This window comes from Carcharodon carcharias, chromosome 4, assembly GCF_017639515.1.
Source record: "Carcharodon carcharias isolate sCarCar2 chromosome 4, sCarCar2.pri, whole genome shotgun sequence".
NCBI classification, from domain to species: Eukaryota; Metazoa; Chordata; class Chondrichthyes; order Lamniformes; family Lamnidae; genus Carcharodon; species Carcharodon carcharias.
Genome location: NC_054470.1, coordinates 82,936,346 through 82,950,148, shown reverse-complemented (window position 1 = coordinate 82,950,148; position 13,803 = coordinate 82,936,346).

Here is a 13,803-nt window from a genome sequence, read left to right as displayed (position 1 = left end):
GAGCACTTCAGCAGGGTTCAGTATGTTGGACAGGGGTCATGCAGAGCCTGGCAAGGGGATTTTACATTCGCAAGTGCAGCTGCCAGAGTGTGTGATGGAGCAGGCCTCAGTCAGTTGGAGGGGTGTCCGAGGTGACCCAAAGACTGAGTCTGAGTCAGAAAATGAGACTCTCGAGCTACCCATAAGGTGGCAGATGCTGGATGTACAGCAAGAGGTCCGTGAAGATTTAGCAGGTATTCCAGAGGGGTTGTGGGCTCTGGCCCAGAATGTGGATGTGTCCATTCAGGCAATGAGCACTGCACCTAATCTTTGGAATGCTAAGCTTGCTCCATAGACAGACAGGCGGCTATCCTAGACGGGCAAACTGAGCGCATTGCAGACGCAGTCGTTATGATGCACTCCGACATGCACACCATCATTCTGGCTCTGAGCTTAGGAGCACAGACCCAAGGCGACTGGGGAACTGGGAGCTTGGTTGCCCACCCAGCTCCTGAAACCTCACTGGTTGGCAGGGAGGACCAACTGGTCCTCATGGTAGGTGATGAGCAGCAGCTACCTCCACCTGGGAGTTCCTCTCAATGCAAATGATGGAGGAAGTACCACTTGCATTCATCAGCCATTGACACAATGATCCTGGACTTGCACGTGTCTCAGCAAGAGTTTCCTGGACCAGCTCAAGGCAACAGCTGCACAGAGAACACCTGCAGAATTCATCCAGGGACTTGATGCCATCTCCAACACAGCCACAAGTCAGGGGGAACACTGCACTGGAGCACTCATAAACGTGTTTGTAATTATCCACATTAGTCAGCCATACATGACATGGATGACATTATTCTTTAATGGTGTTGGTATGCCTTGAAAGCTTGTGAATAAACACAAAACTCACCTTCCTCCATGTTCTTATTGGTAGCTGTGTCTGTGTGACTTGTGCCTGAAGGTTGAGGGTGGAAATCAAAGATTGGGAGGACAGGAGGAATCATGTAAACGTATGGATTGATGGAGAAGGGCTTCAGTATTCATTGCAACTGGGAAATGTAGGGAAAATATTTCACCAAACCCTTGAAAACCTAAGTCATCTCCTGCACTGAGTCTCACTCAGTTGCAGGTAGCCAAATTGCTGCCTGCATACCCTTGGGGCAGAATAAGGTCATCTGTGCCGCCAATGAGGGTTTCTGGGCTCCTCATAAGCATCAGACCTGTCATTGCTATGGCCCTGCCTGAAGACCCACAGCATCCTAAGCCTCCCTGGATCCTTTATTCCTCTCACCCTTCTCCTCCTCCTAATCCTCCTCTCCTCATCACGAGAAGTTTTGTCCCCAAGAGTTTTTACCCCGTCCCCTTGGGTTATGGACAGGAGAATGTTCAATGAAAAATCAAAAGAACCCTCTGAATGAGAGCAGAGTCTTTCTAATGAGAAAATCTGCCCACTGAAATGAGCAGTCCCTACACTCAATGGGTTTTGAACTCCAAAGTCCCGACTCTGCTCTCAGTGCAGTTGAAAAGCCCACCAAGGTAAGCTTGCCCTTTAAATTCCCCAGATTCCCCACCTGTCGTAAATCTCACCCTGAAGGTGTATTGGGCCTGAACACCCACAGAATGGCAATCAATGTCAGATTGCCACTCTGATCCCAGATTATTTTTACCCGAAATCCTGTCTCACCCAACCTTCCAACTCAAGCCAGGCGAAATGCGAATAGTGCAGTTTGTCCCTGGGGCCTAATGTTAGGGGGGGGGGGGGGGGGGGGGGGGGTGTCTGGCACGATCGGGCCTGGCTGCGAGTGGTGAGGGGGCGACAGGCAGTGGGAGAAAGTGTCCCTGAAGGGGTGGGGGTAATCCTGTGGGTTGTGGGGAGTTCCTATCAGGATGTGTAGTCCCGTGGGGGTTGGGCAAAACCCATCAGGATATTAGGAGGAGTCCCCTGGGACTAACAGGGGCGTGGACATGTCCTGTGGGTGTGCTGGAGGGAGTCCTGTGGGAGTTGGTGTGGGTCTGTGCAATAGTTATCCAGAAGTTAGAAGTGGTTTTAATTCTAACTTTTTCTGGTTAAGTATTGATGTAGCCCAGTTGGAACTATCCGAAGTTTGCCGTTTAAATCTAATTTTTCAGATGGTTCCAGTATAGGGAAATTGCCCGGAGAAATTTTCACTTCTAGGCAATCATTGTGCAAACATTACCTGGGAACCTCCAAAGGGGATTCCCCAGTGCATCTTTCGGGTATACACCAATATGACGCTCTGGAGCTTAGAAGTTACAGCTCATTATTGTCTCTGGCCACAACATTCCAGTGAGATAGCTAGTCAATTGGCTCAACTGAGTTTTAAATTGCCATTTAAATAATGTGAGCAGATTCCTGACTTTTTGCCCTGGCCACATATGGTATTATCGTATACTGGCGTGATGACATAGTGAGCAGTGCCCGACGTCATTACGCCCCATAAAATGCTCCTGATCACGGAGTGTATTATACAGCCCACTGGTTGGAACTATGACATTGATTGATTTCCTTAATCAAAGACCCTCTCACACTTTGCTTTATCAATGGATTCTGTGATACTGGCAAACTTTTGGTTTCTTTGTGATTTTCACTTTTTTGACTTTCACTTTTGGCTGCAGGAGAAATTTGGGCAGGAGGTTTCTCCTGCTCTCCCTTTGTTAGATTTCCTCTTTTACGCAAATGATCTATGTGACATGGATAGAGTTTTTTCCAATCTTCAGTACGTATGTGAAAGTACCTTGTCTCTTTTCAATAACTCCAATCACATGCTTCTCAATGTCACCTCGGTGGCTTTTCACGAGGACTTTCTGACGAGGACTGGGAAAAATTTTTATCTTGGCAGGTGGGCGTGCACCCGGTCTGCTCGAGTGTAAAATGACACAATATTTCAGTCGGTGGGCACGCATGGGAATCAGCAGTGCATCCGCCGACAACTAAAAGGCTCGTTAAGGCCATTAAAGTCTCAATTGACTGACATTCTTCACTGTCCATCCAACCTTATGGGAGGCGGGCAGGCAAAAAGGCCAAGCAGCTTTTGCACTTTTTTAGGACACCTAATCCACAGGCGGGATTTAATTAATTTAATTAATACCCTGCCCCTGGTCATGTGACAGAGTCAAATGAGGGGACATGTTTTATTACATTTATCATTTCCTTATTTTTTTTTAAAAAACTCTTCATCTCTGAGGCAAGCCTGTGCTTGAGAGAGATTCTCAAGCGCACGCTTGCGCGCATGTGTGAAGTTCACTTTCTCACTAACCGGCCCCCCCTCTCGCCTGCATAGGCAGTGCTAAGTGCTGCCGCTCATGTTTCACATTGGGCAGGACTTAAACTGGCCCACCAGCATGAGATCGCGGTCCAGCCCCAATCGCGGGCAGCAGTTGGCTTCTTGACCACCCCCACCGAGTCCACCTGACAAGGGCTAAATTCTGCCCTCTAAGTTTCATGCCTGGTGTATCATGACTCATGTTCATTTTGTCTCGTTTTTCTTTTACTTTGCTATTGATGTCAGGCTTAAGCAAGCTAAACCTTATCCTTGGACTATGTTTAAGCATAACCTCAAAAGATGAGCAAGCTGTTGCAGACTGTGGGCTATTCTATAAGAGAACAGAAAATTGCCTAGCCTGTGTCAAAGAAAAACATTGAAATTATTGCCTCGCTTGTCACCAATCAAATATTCTGCAAATATCTCTTCACAATCTGTATACTTATTTCTGCAGCACAATTCAATGCTGGGTGAGATTGTGGTATGAGAATGTGTTTGACTCCATTCTTACTCAGAAACATTTCAAACTCTTCTGATGTAAATTGTGGACCATTATCTGACAACACCACCCCTGACAACCCATAACTTTGCAAACCAACTTCTTAAAACCTTAATAGTTTAGGCATGAAATTTATTACATTTCCATGAGATGATATTATCGTGATTTATTGTAAATCTAGGTTAATAGTGGGGTTTGGGTTAGTCTATCAGTGAGGATGTGTGTGTGGAGGTTTTATTTGAATTGCAGGCAGCTAGTCTGGAGCTTTTGAGTTACCAAAAGAGGAACTAGGTTTGAAGTACTAAATACCTAAACATGGCTGAAGTTTTAAAATGTGAGATGTGAGGAACATTTGCGTTTTAGATAAACCAGAGTCGTTTGAATTTCAAAGAGCTGGTAAGTTGTTACACCGAGCCAACAGAGGCTAGGCCAGTGTATTTATTTTTCCCAAAGATTACTGATAACATGGAAGGTATATATTATGAAAAAAATTAAGTTGCAAAGACACTTCGGAACAATGGAGTTTACATTAAAAAGGGAGAAACAGGTATAAAGGAGATGAGGTTATGTATAAGGTCAAAGGCATTCTAAGATCTAACACAAGTGTGAAAAGCATCAAGCTGCTGTCTACAGGAAGTGAAGCTAAGAAAACTCATTGTGAATTTCACTATCCAGTGTATTCATTGCTTTTCCTGGGTCTGTTGAAATCTATTTGGTTTTACTGTTGCCTTAACGGAGGTGTAGCTGGGAGCTAGATTAATTAGGAGATTTAGGAGGTTTTATAGTAGTAATTTGTAGACATATGAATATGCTTAAAATCTTTTCTTTTATAAATAGATGTTTAATTTAATTTTGTAAAAAATCCTCTAAGATTCAGTGGACTTACTACTACTGAATTCTAGGCACGCATCTCAAAATAAAAAAGCGAATTGCAAAACAGTTGTGGCAGTTGTTTCAAGTTTCCCTCTGGGATTGAGCAGCTCAGCATTTACCATCTGCTATGCCATAACAAGGCACTCGTACCATTGGGCATATTTCAACATTTATCCACTTGCTATAATTATCAACCAAAATAAGGTGCTCTTTCCCTTGCTTCAAAGAAATCAACAGGTACTCGTGCTCAAAATGTTTTTGTGTTTGACCAGGGATTGGATCATTTCCCACTCTGACACACACTTCATAACTTTTCACCAGCTCTCCAAGATCTCTGTCTACTTTTGGATACCAAAAATCTTCTTGCTATTGCTTTCATATGGATTATCCCTGTGGCCCTTAATGAAGTTCCTCTAACAATCTCTCTCTAAACCCTGGTGGAATAATGATCCTTAAACCACATAGGAGGCAGCCTCAGTTCATTTCTACATGTGAAATACTCCTTTAATTTATCATTACCACATTCTTTAGGCCAGTCCTTCATGATGTAATTGAGCAGTTTACTAAGCACCACATTGTCGTACGTTTCTCCACTAATTTCTCTGGCAGACATTGGTATATCATTTGTGAATGTAAAGTAATTCATAAGTAACTCAGTGGCTAAAAATGAAGCAGTCTTCACAGATTTGCTGACTTATGATATTTATTATCATACTGATGGGCCAACAAAATCAATGCCCACACCTGAAGTCGCATTGCTGTTAGGTATGGTTCTCCCTTCTTTGAACCAAATATGGTTGTAAGGGCTTGGTGGTCAGTTAACAAAGTGAACTATACTGTACAAGTATTTGTGGAACATAGTAACATCATATCTGATTGCTAATACTCTTTCTCAACTTAAGAGTAATTTTGCTCTGACTTTATTAATGTGAAGCATATGTTACAGGCTTCTCCACACCATTTTCCATCATGTTTGATAACACCACGCTAACCCCTATGGCAAGGCATTGCATGCTACCAGCAACTTTTTTCTTGGGGTCATAATGGGTCAAATCATCATCACAAGTTCACTTCTTCAGATAATTTCTGACACTCTGCAGACCACGCCACATTAGTTCCATCTTTGAGCAGCTGATACAGGGGAGCAAACATGCACTTAAATCGGGATGTATTTAGAATAATACATAGTCCTATGACTGTTTTAAGTTCTTCTTTGGACCCATGTATGTTACACTTGACACCATGAAGCAAAACTTGTGCTGTTTAACTTTGATGCCATACTCTTGGAAGTATATCTATGACTTTGTTTAACCTTACAATGTGCTCTTTCTTTCTCTTACTGATAATTAGAATGTCATTTAAGGAGCAGCACACTCACTTCATCTCACTTAATACCTGATCCGTGATGCTCTTGAACACTGTTGGAGCAGTAGACACACTCTGCTGATAACAATTCATGATGGTGAGTGGAGGAAATGATGGGGGAATCATTGAGGAGCCTCAAGGACTCTGGAAGAAGAAGACTAAGCACTATCAAATTGTACAGATGGTAACGATCTTGTTAATTATTCAAATGGTAATGTTTTGTACTGTTACAATTGTTTGTGTGTATGAATGATAAGCAGTTCTTTGCTCTTGTCAGTTAATTTGAATTGCAAATATGCATTTGACAAAATCTATCTTACTGACCACCTTTCTATTGGCTAAATTAGAAAACACTCTTCACTGGGTAAGCTGTGGGTAATGACCATTTGTGATCACCTTATTTACCATTTGTGTATAAACTCCATAAATCCAAAAGCCTGCTTTTTAAACCACCAGAATTGGTGCAGCCCATAGACTGACCTTTACCACCATAATTGCCCCTGTTCTTTCAAATCTATTTAACTCTGTACTTCCAACTTGCATTTGACACTGGCCTAGACTTGCAAAATGTCAATTGTACATTGTCCTTTATCTTGACTATGGCCTTATGATGCCTAATTTTATCATTTGGTCCTCCTTGCTTGAAGATCACTTTGTGTTCTCTTAGCACGTTCTCAATGTTCGACATATTCTACCGATCCCGACTGTAAATAACTTGGCCCAGTTTAACCATCACTTCTTAGCTAATTTCTCCCAACAGGGTGACTTTGTTCCCTCCTACTCCTCCTATCAATGGTAAGCAATAAGATGCATCATCGTGTTCCACCTTAATATTAACTTTACCTAACACTGGAATACAGTTCGTATTTGGAAGGACTAGTCAGTTTCACACCTGTTTTGCATAAGGGACTGTGACTTAAGGATTTCTTGTACTCTTCTTCCCAGATAACAGCCACTGCTGAAGCTGTATTAACAATGAAAGTAAGTTGTGAATCTCATTTCGACCATGGGCACTGGAATTATATCTTCAGTCCTATTACTGTTTCATAGACTCAGATGTTTACAGCACAGAAAGATGCCATTCAGCTGATCCTGTCCGTACCAGTCAACAAAGATCTAACTACACTCATCCCATTTTCCAGCGCTTGGCCCATAGTCCTGGAGGTTGTGGCAACAGAAGTGAATACCTAAATACTTCTTAAATGTTACGAGGGTTTCTAATTCAACCACTTTTTTGGGCAGTGAGTTCCAGACTCCCACCACCCTCTGGGTGAAAAAAATTTATTCTCAACTCCCCTCTGAGACTATTGTTACCTTAAATCTATGCCCCCTGGTTATTGACCCCTCTACGAATGGAAAAAGTGCCTTCCTATCCACCCTAACTATGACCCTCATAATCTTATACACCTCTATCTGGTCCCCTCTCAACCTTCACTGCTCCAAGGAAAACAACCCCAGCCTATCCAATCTTTCCTCACAGCTCAGACCCTCCAGCCCAGGCAGCATCCTGGTAAATCTCCTCTGCAATCACATCCTTCCTAAAATGTGGTGACCAGAACTGCATACGGTACTCCAGTTGTGGCCTAACCAGCATTTTATATAGTTTCAGCATAACCTCCCTAGTCTTATATGCTATGCCTCGGCTAATAAAGGCTAGTATCCCATGTGCCTTCTTAGCCATCTTATCTACCTGAACTGCTACCTTCAGGGATCTGTGAATTTGCACACCAAGGCCCCTCTGATCTTCAGTACTTTCCAGGGTCCTATCATTCATGTGTAATCCCTTGCCCTGTTATCCCTCCTTAAGTGCATTACCTCACACTTTTCTGGCTTGAATTCCATTTGCCACTGCTCTGCCACCTGACCAGACCCTTGATATCCTCCTGCAGTTTATGACTATCCTCCTCACTATTTACCACCCTACCAATTTTTATGTAATCCGCGAACGTCTTGATCATACCCCCTACGTTTAAGTCCAAATCATCTATGTGCACTACAAGCAGCAAGGGCCCCAGTACCGAGCCCTGCAGAACCCCACTGGGAACAGACGTCCAGTCACAGAAACACCCCTCCATCATCACCGTCTGCTTTTTGCCACAGCCAATTTTGAATCCAATATGCCACTTTGCCTTGGATCCTATGGGCTCTTACTTTCTTGACCAGTCTGCCATGAGGAACCTTATCAAAAGCTTTGTTAAAGTCCATGTAGACCACATCAAATGCATTACCCTCATCAACACTCCTGGTTACCTCCTCAAAATATTCTGATCAAATTTGTCAAACATAACTTTCCTTTAATAAATCCATGCTGACTATCCCTGATTAATCCATGTCTCTCCAAGTCCAAGTCTCTTAACTTTCCTAATTTCTTTTTTAAGATCCCCCCCCACTCATTTTATACTCCTCTAAGGACTCTGCCAAATTGAGCCCTCAGTATCTGCCATGAGCTTCTCTTTTTTTCTTAATCCTAAACTTTTACGTCCCTTGACATCCAGGGTTCTCTGAACAAGGGTCTTTATGGGAGCATATTTGCCCTGTATTCTTGCTATTTCCTCCTTGAATGCCTCCCACTGCTCTAACACAGTTTCATCTGAAAGTTGCTGCTCCCAGTCCACTTGGGCCAAATCGTATCTCATCTTAGTAAAATTAGCCTTTCTCCAGTTTAGAACTTTAGAACAGCCCAACCTTATCCTCTTCCATAACTATCCTAAATCTACCGAGTATGGTCACTATCTCCAAAATGCTCCCCTACTGATATGCCTGCCTGGGATCATTTCCCAGTGTGAGGTCCAGAATTGCCCTTGTTGGGCTCTCAGTGCATTGGCTAAAAAAGTTCTTCTGGGTGCAACTTAAGAATTTTGCTCTCTTGCACAGTAAAGCTATCCCAGTTGATATTTGGGTAGTTAAATTCCTCACTATTACTGCCTTATTATTCTTACACTTCTCTGAAATGTGATTACATATTTGATCCTCTATCTCTCCCTGACTGTTTGGGGGCCTATAGTAAACACCCAACAGCTTGTTTGCCCCTTTCGTGTTTTTTACTTCTACCCATATGGCATTATTTGATGATTCTTCCAAGATATCATCCCTCCTCACAGATTGATTCCTGGAACAATATTGCGACCCTTCCTCCTCTTTTATCCTCACCTCTATGTCATCTGAATACCCTATAACAAGGAATGTTGAGCTGACAATCTTGCCCTACTTTTAGCCAGGTCTCAGTCATAGCTATGATATCATACTCCCACATGCCTATCTGTGCCCTCAGTTCATCTTGTCTTATTCCTCAGGCTTCTTGCAATAAAATATATTCCATTTAGTCTTGCAAAACTCACTTCTTTCTTATCTAGCCTATGTTTCCTCTGCCTTCCAGACTCACTTATTAGCATTTAACATCCAATTCCATCTTAGCTTCTCTCCCCCTGAACAACTTTTCAGGATCCCATTCCCCTGTCAATTTAGTTTAAATCCACCACAAGTGCATTAGCAAATCTCCCCACGAGGATGTTGGTCCTGTTCCGGTTCAGATGTTACCCGCCCAACTTGTACAGGTCCCACCTCCCCCAGAAATGGTCCCAATGCCCCGGGAATCTAAAGTCATCCCTCCTGCACCATCTCTCCAGGCACACATTCATCTGCTTCATCCTTCTGTTCCTATACTCACTACTGGGTGGCACTGGGAGTAATCCGGAGATTACGTCCTTTGAAGCCCTGCTTTTCAATTTCTTACTTGCAGCACCTCATTTCTCTTTCTTTCTATGTCATTGGTCCCAACATGGACCTCGACCTCTGGCTGTTCTCCCCCACCTCCCTCTTCAGAATGCCCTGCAGCTGTTCCGTAACATCCTTGACCCTGGTAACCAGGAGACAACATACCATCCTGGAGTCACATCTGTGGTCGCAGAAGCGCCTGTCTACTTCCCTCAGTAATAAGTGCCCTACCACTATTTCCCTTCCACACTTCTTCCTCCTGCAGTGAACAGCAGGATCACCCACAGTGCCATGGCCTTGGCTCTGGTCGGCCTCCATAAAGGAACAGTCACTCTCACCGTTTTCCATGGCCGAAAAATGGTTTGCAAGCGAGATGCACTCGGGGGTTCCCTCACTACTTGATTGGTCCCCTTGAGTATAGATTAGATGCTAGATCATTTAGATAGACTAGATCCTCTAGGTGCTGCCCTGGGACCCTGTCCCAGGGTCTACCTCTCACACTCTTCTCACACCTCTCCCTCTCCCCGCGCTTTTATCCCCCACTGTTCTCCCGGACTCCCGGAGTGAGCTCCCACTCTCTCTCTCTGTGCTTTTATCCCCCGCTGTTCTCGCTGACTCTCAGAGTGCCATCTTCCATGTGCTGTTTTTCTTGCTCTCTGAGTGAATCTCTTGACCTTCCTGCACGATAACTTCAACTTCTATTACCATATCTATCATACGTGCATTTGAGGAGTTCCAGATTCCTGAACAACATTGACTTGGCATATGGCTGTAACTTGGAGCTTTACCAGGTCCTGCAGCATTACCGTTTCCTCTACTCTTGCATGCCATACAGACAAGACTGAATTTCCTACAGCATAGCACTTTGACTGGAAATGGGGTTGTTTAAATGGCTGGTGGCTACCATGGCAACAATAGCATCCAAATTCCTGACTCTGTTACAATCCCAGCTGAGGTTACCACTGGACAAGCCTGATCCCAGGGTGGAACCCAGCTTGATAGATCCTAACTTTTATTTGTTTGTTTAGATACGTGGAGAGTGGCTACTGAACAAAGTCACCAGAGTCAGCTAATGAACTTTTAACAAAAGAATAAAACATTTATTAAACAAGAAAAGATGAATACCCCTTCACCCGTAACTATACATTTACTGATATATACAAGTTTTAAGGATAGCACAAGTTACTAAAGCTATTTTTTTCTCTAATGTTCCTAGTCTATGTAAATCTGTGGCACCCTGTGGTCAGGCACACTGCACTCTGAAACCAAGTGACAGATGCCACCGAAACCAGATACTATGGATCTCTCATCAACTCCGCGTCTCCCCACCCCCGAGGCACTTGTCACACCGTGAGCCAACCCAGTTTCACCACCTTTCACACGAGGGTTTCCAATTGCCATTCTGTAAGAACTTGCTTTGGAATTGGTATATGACACAGCAGTTGGTAGAGGTTGAATTGTTTAAATCCCAGAAGGAAATTTGAACAACCGTCATAACCTATATTCTCAATTGGCATGTTTGAGATGCAGTACTGAATTCAGGAATAAAACCACCAAGCCTCAAGACATTTTTATATAAAACTCACTTAAACGTTTATTACTTCAGAAACTAATTAAACACATAAACATGTCAACGAATCACTACCATAATAACTTTTAAACAAATTCCCAAATTAATCACTCTCAGGTAAATCTTCATCAAGGCAACAATAACCCATAGACCTTAAACAAACATCAGGCAAAGCATATTTGACCTTACAAATTCAAAATTGCAATTTGGTTTCTTTTCAGACCCAGTTGTAGGCTTACAGGTTGGTTAGATCTTAAATGCCCCTGACTCTCTCTCTTTCTCTCTCACACACACACACACACACACACACACACACACACAAACTCCTTTCTGTTTATATCTAGCTTCCCCTTTGACTGAAAATTTTCCATTGTCTTACTAGGTTTTTAAATTTTACTTCTTCTTACAATAATCCTTTCATTCCACCAATTTTATTTGCAATACAAGACATTGCTTGGTGTCTCCCAGCTAGGTTCAATATTTTATCCGTCTTTTGAATGGTTTATCCAACATCTGCAAATTTCACTTTACCTTTTACTCCTTACATTCATCTAATTAACATCTCAAACTCCTATAAATCAAAGGACCCAGTCTAGCTGGCTTTAATCCACATGCAGATACACACATAGACACATACCCTACTACTAAAATTTTCAATTTTAAAATAATTTCTAATAACATTATAGACATTAATCTCTTCATGACAGGAATCATTTCCCAAATCAACGCTTGCTCACTGATGCCTTCTGCAAGGGTTCACCTCCAGAGTTTCAGGCTCTCCTCCGATGTTCCTCTCCCGAGTCACCACATGCATTCAAGCTGTTTTCCATGCTTTCTCTCACCAACTCAGCCTTCAACAGTACCACTGCTTCACATGTCCATTGCAAAGAGTTACAGACCTTCAGCCATCTCTTTGGACCTTATTGCCTCTTGCATTCTGCAGGTTGAAGCTTTAAGCTTGAAGCTTGGAGCCTTTCACTTCCTGTCACTCTTAACTTCATTTAACTGGATTTTTTCCAGGTTTCTGTCCTTCCTTTGACTAGCAGGTCTGCTTGGGGCTTCCTCCTGTTCCACTACTCTGGATTTTGGGGTCTTCAGCAAAGGGGACAGATAACCAGTCCTAAGCTACAGGCTCTCCTGGCAACTACTTTCAAAACGAACTGAACTCAAGCAGTTTCTAAAATCAAACTAATGTTTCTCTTCAACAAAAACAGAATTACCTGGAAAAACTCAGCAGGTCTGGCAGCATCGGCGGAGAAGAAAAGAGTTGATGTTTCGAGTCCTCATGACCCTTCAACAGAACTGATTTTTCTTTACAATGAGAGGGGTGAAATATAAGCTGGTTTAAGGTTGGGGGGGCGGGGGGTGGTGGAGAGAAGTGGATGGGAGAGTGTTGTTGTAGGGACAAGCAAGCACTGATAGGAACAGATCATCAAAAGATGTCACAGACAAAGGAACAGAAGAACACAGAGGTGTTGTAGTTGGTGATATTATGTAAACGAATGTGGTAATTAAGAATGGATGGTAGGGCACTCAAGGTATAGCTCTAGTGGGGGTGGGGGGGCATAAAAGATATAAAAATAATGGAAATTGGTGGGAAAAGAAAAATCTACATAAATTATTGGAAAAAAAAACAAAAGAAAGGGGGAAGAAACAGAAAGGGGGTGGGAATGGAGGAGGGAGCTCAAGACCTAAAGTTGTTGAATTCAATATTCAGTCCGGAAGGCTGTAAAGTGCCTAGTCGGAAGATGAGGTACTGTTCCTCCAGTTTGCGTTGGGCTTCACTGGAACAATGCAGTAGGCCAAGGGCAGACATGTGGGCAAGAGAGCAGGGTGGAGTGTTAAAATGGCAAGCGACAGGGAGGTTTGGGTCTTTTTTGCGGACAGACCGCAGGTGTTCTGCAAAGCGGTCGCCCAGTTTACGTTTGGTCTCTCCAATGTAGAGGAGACCGCATTGGGAGCAAAGAATACAGTAGACTAAGTTGGGGGAAATGCAAGTGAAATGCTGCTTCACTTGAAAGGAGTGTTTGGGCCCTTGGACGGTGAGGAGAGAGGAGGTGAAGGGGCAGGTGTTACATCTTTTGCATGGGCATGGGGAGGTGCCAAAGGTGGGGGTTGAGGAGTAGGGGTTGATGGAGGAGTGGACCAGGGTGTCCCGGAGGGAATGATCCCTACAGAATGCTGACAGGGGGGGTGAAGGGAAGATGTGTTTGGTGGTGGCATCATGCTGGAGTTGGCGGAAATGGCGGAGGTTGATCCTTTGAATGCGGAGGCTGTTGGGGTGATAAGTGAGGACAAGGGGGACCCTATCATCTTTCTGGGACGGAGGAGAAGTTGTGAGGCGGATGCGTGGGAGATGGGCCGGACACGGTCGAGGGCCCTGTCAACAACCGTGGGTGGAAAACCTCGGTTAAGGAAGAAGGAGGACATGTCAGAGGAACTGTTTTTGAAGGTAGCATCATCGGAACAGATGCGACGGAGGCAAAGGAACCGAGAGAATGAGAGGGAGTCCTTACAGG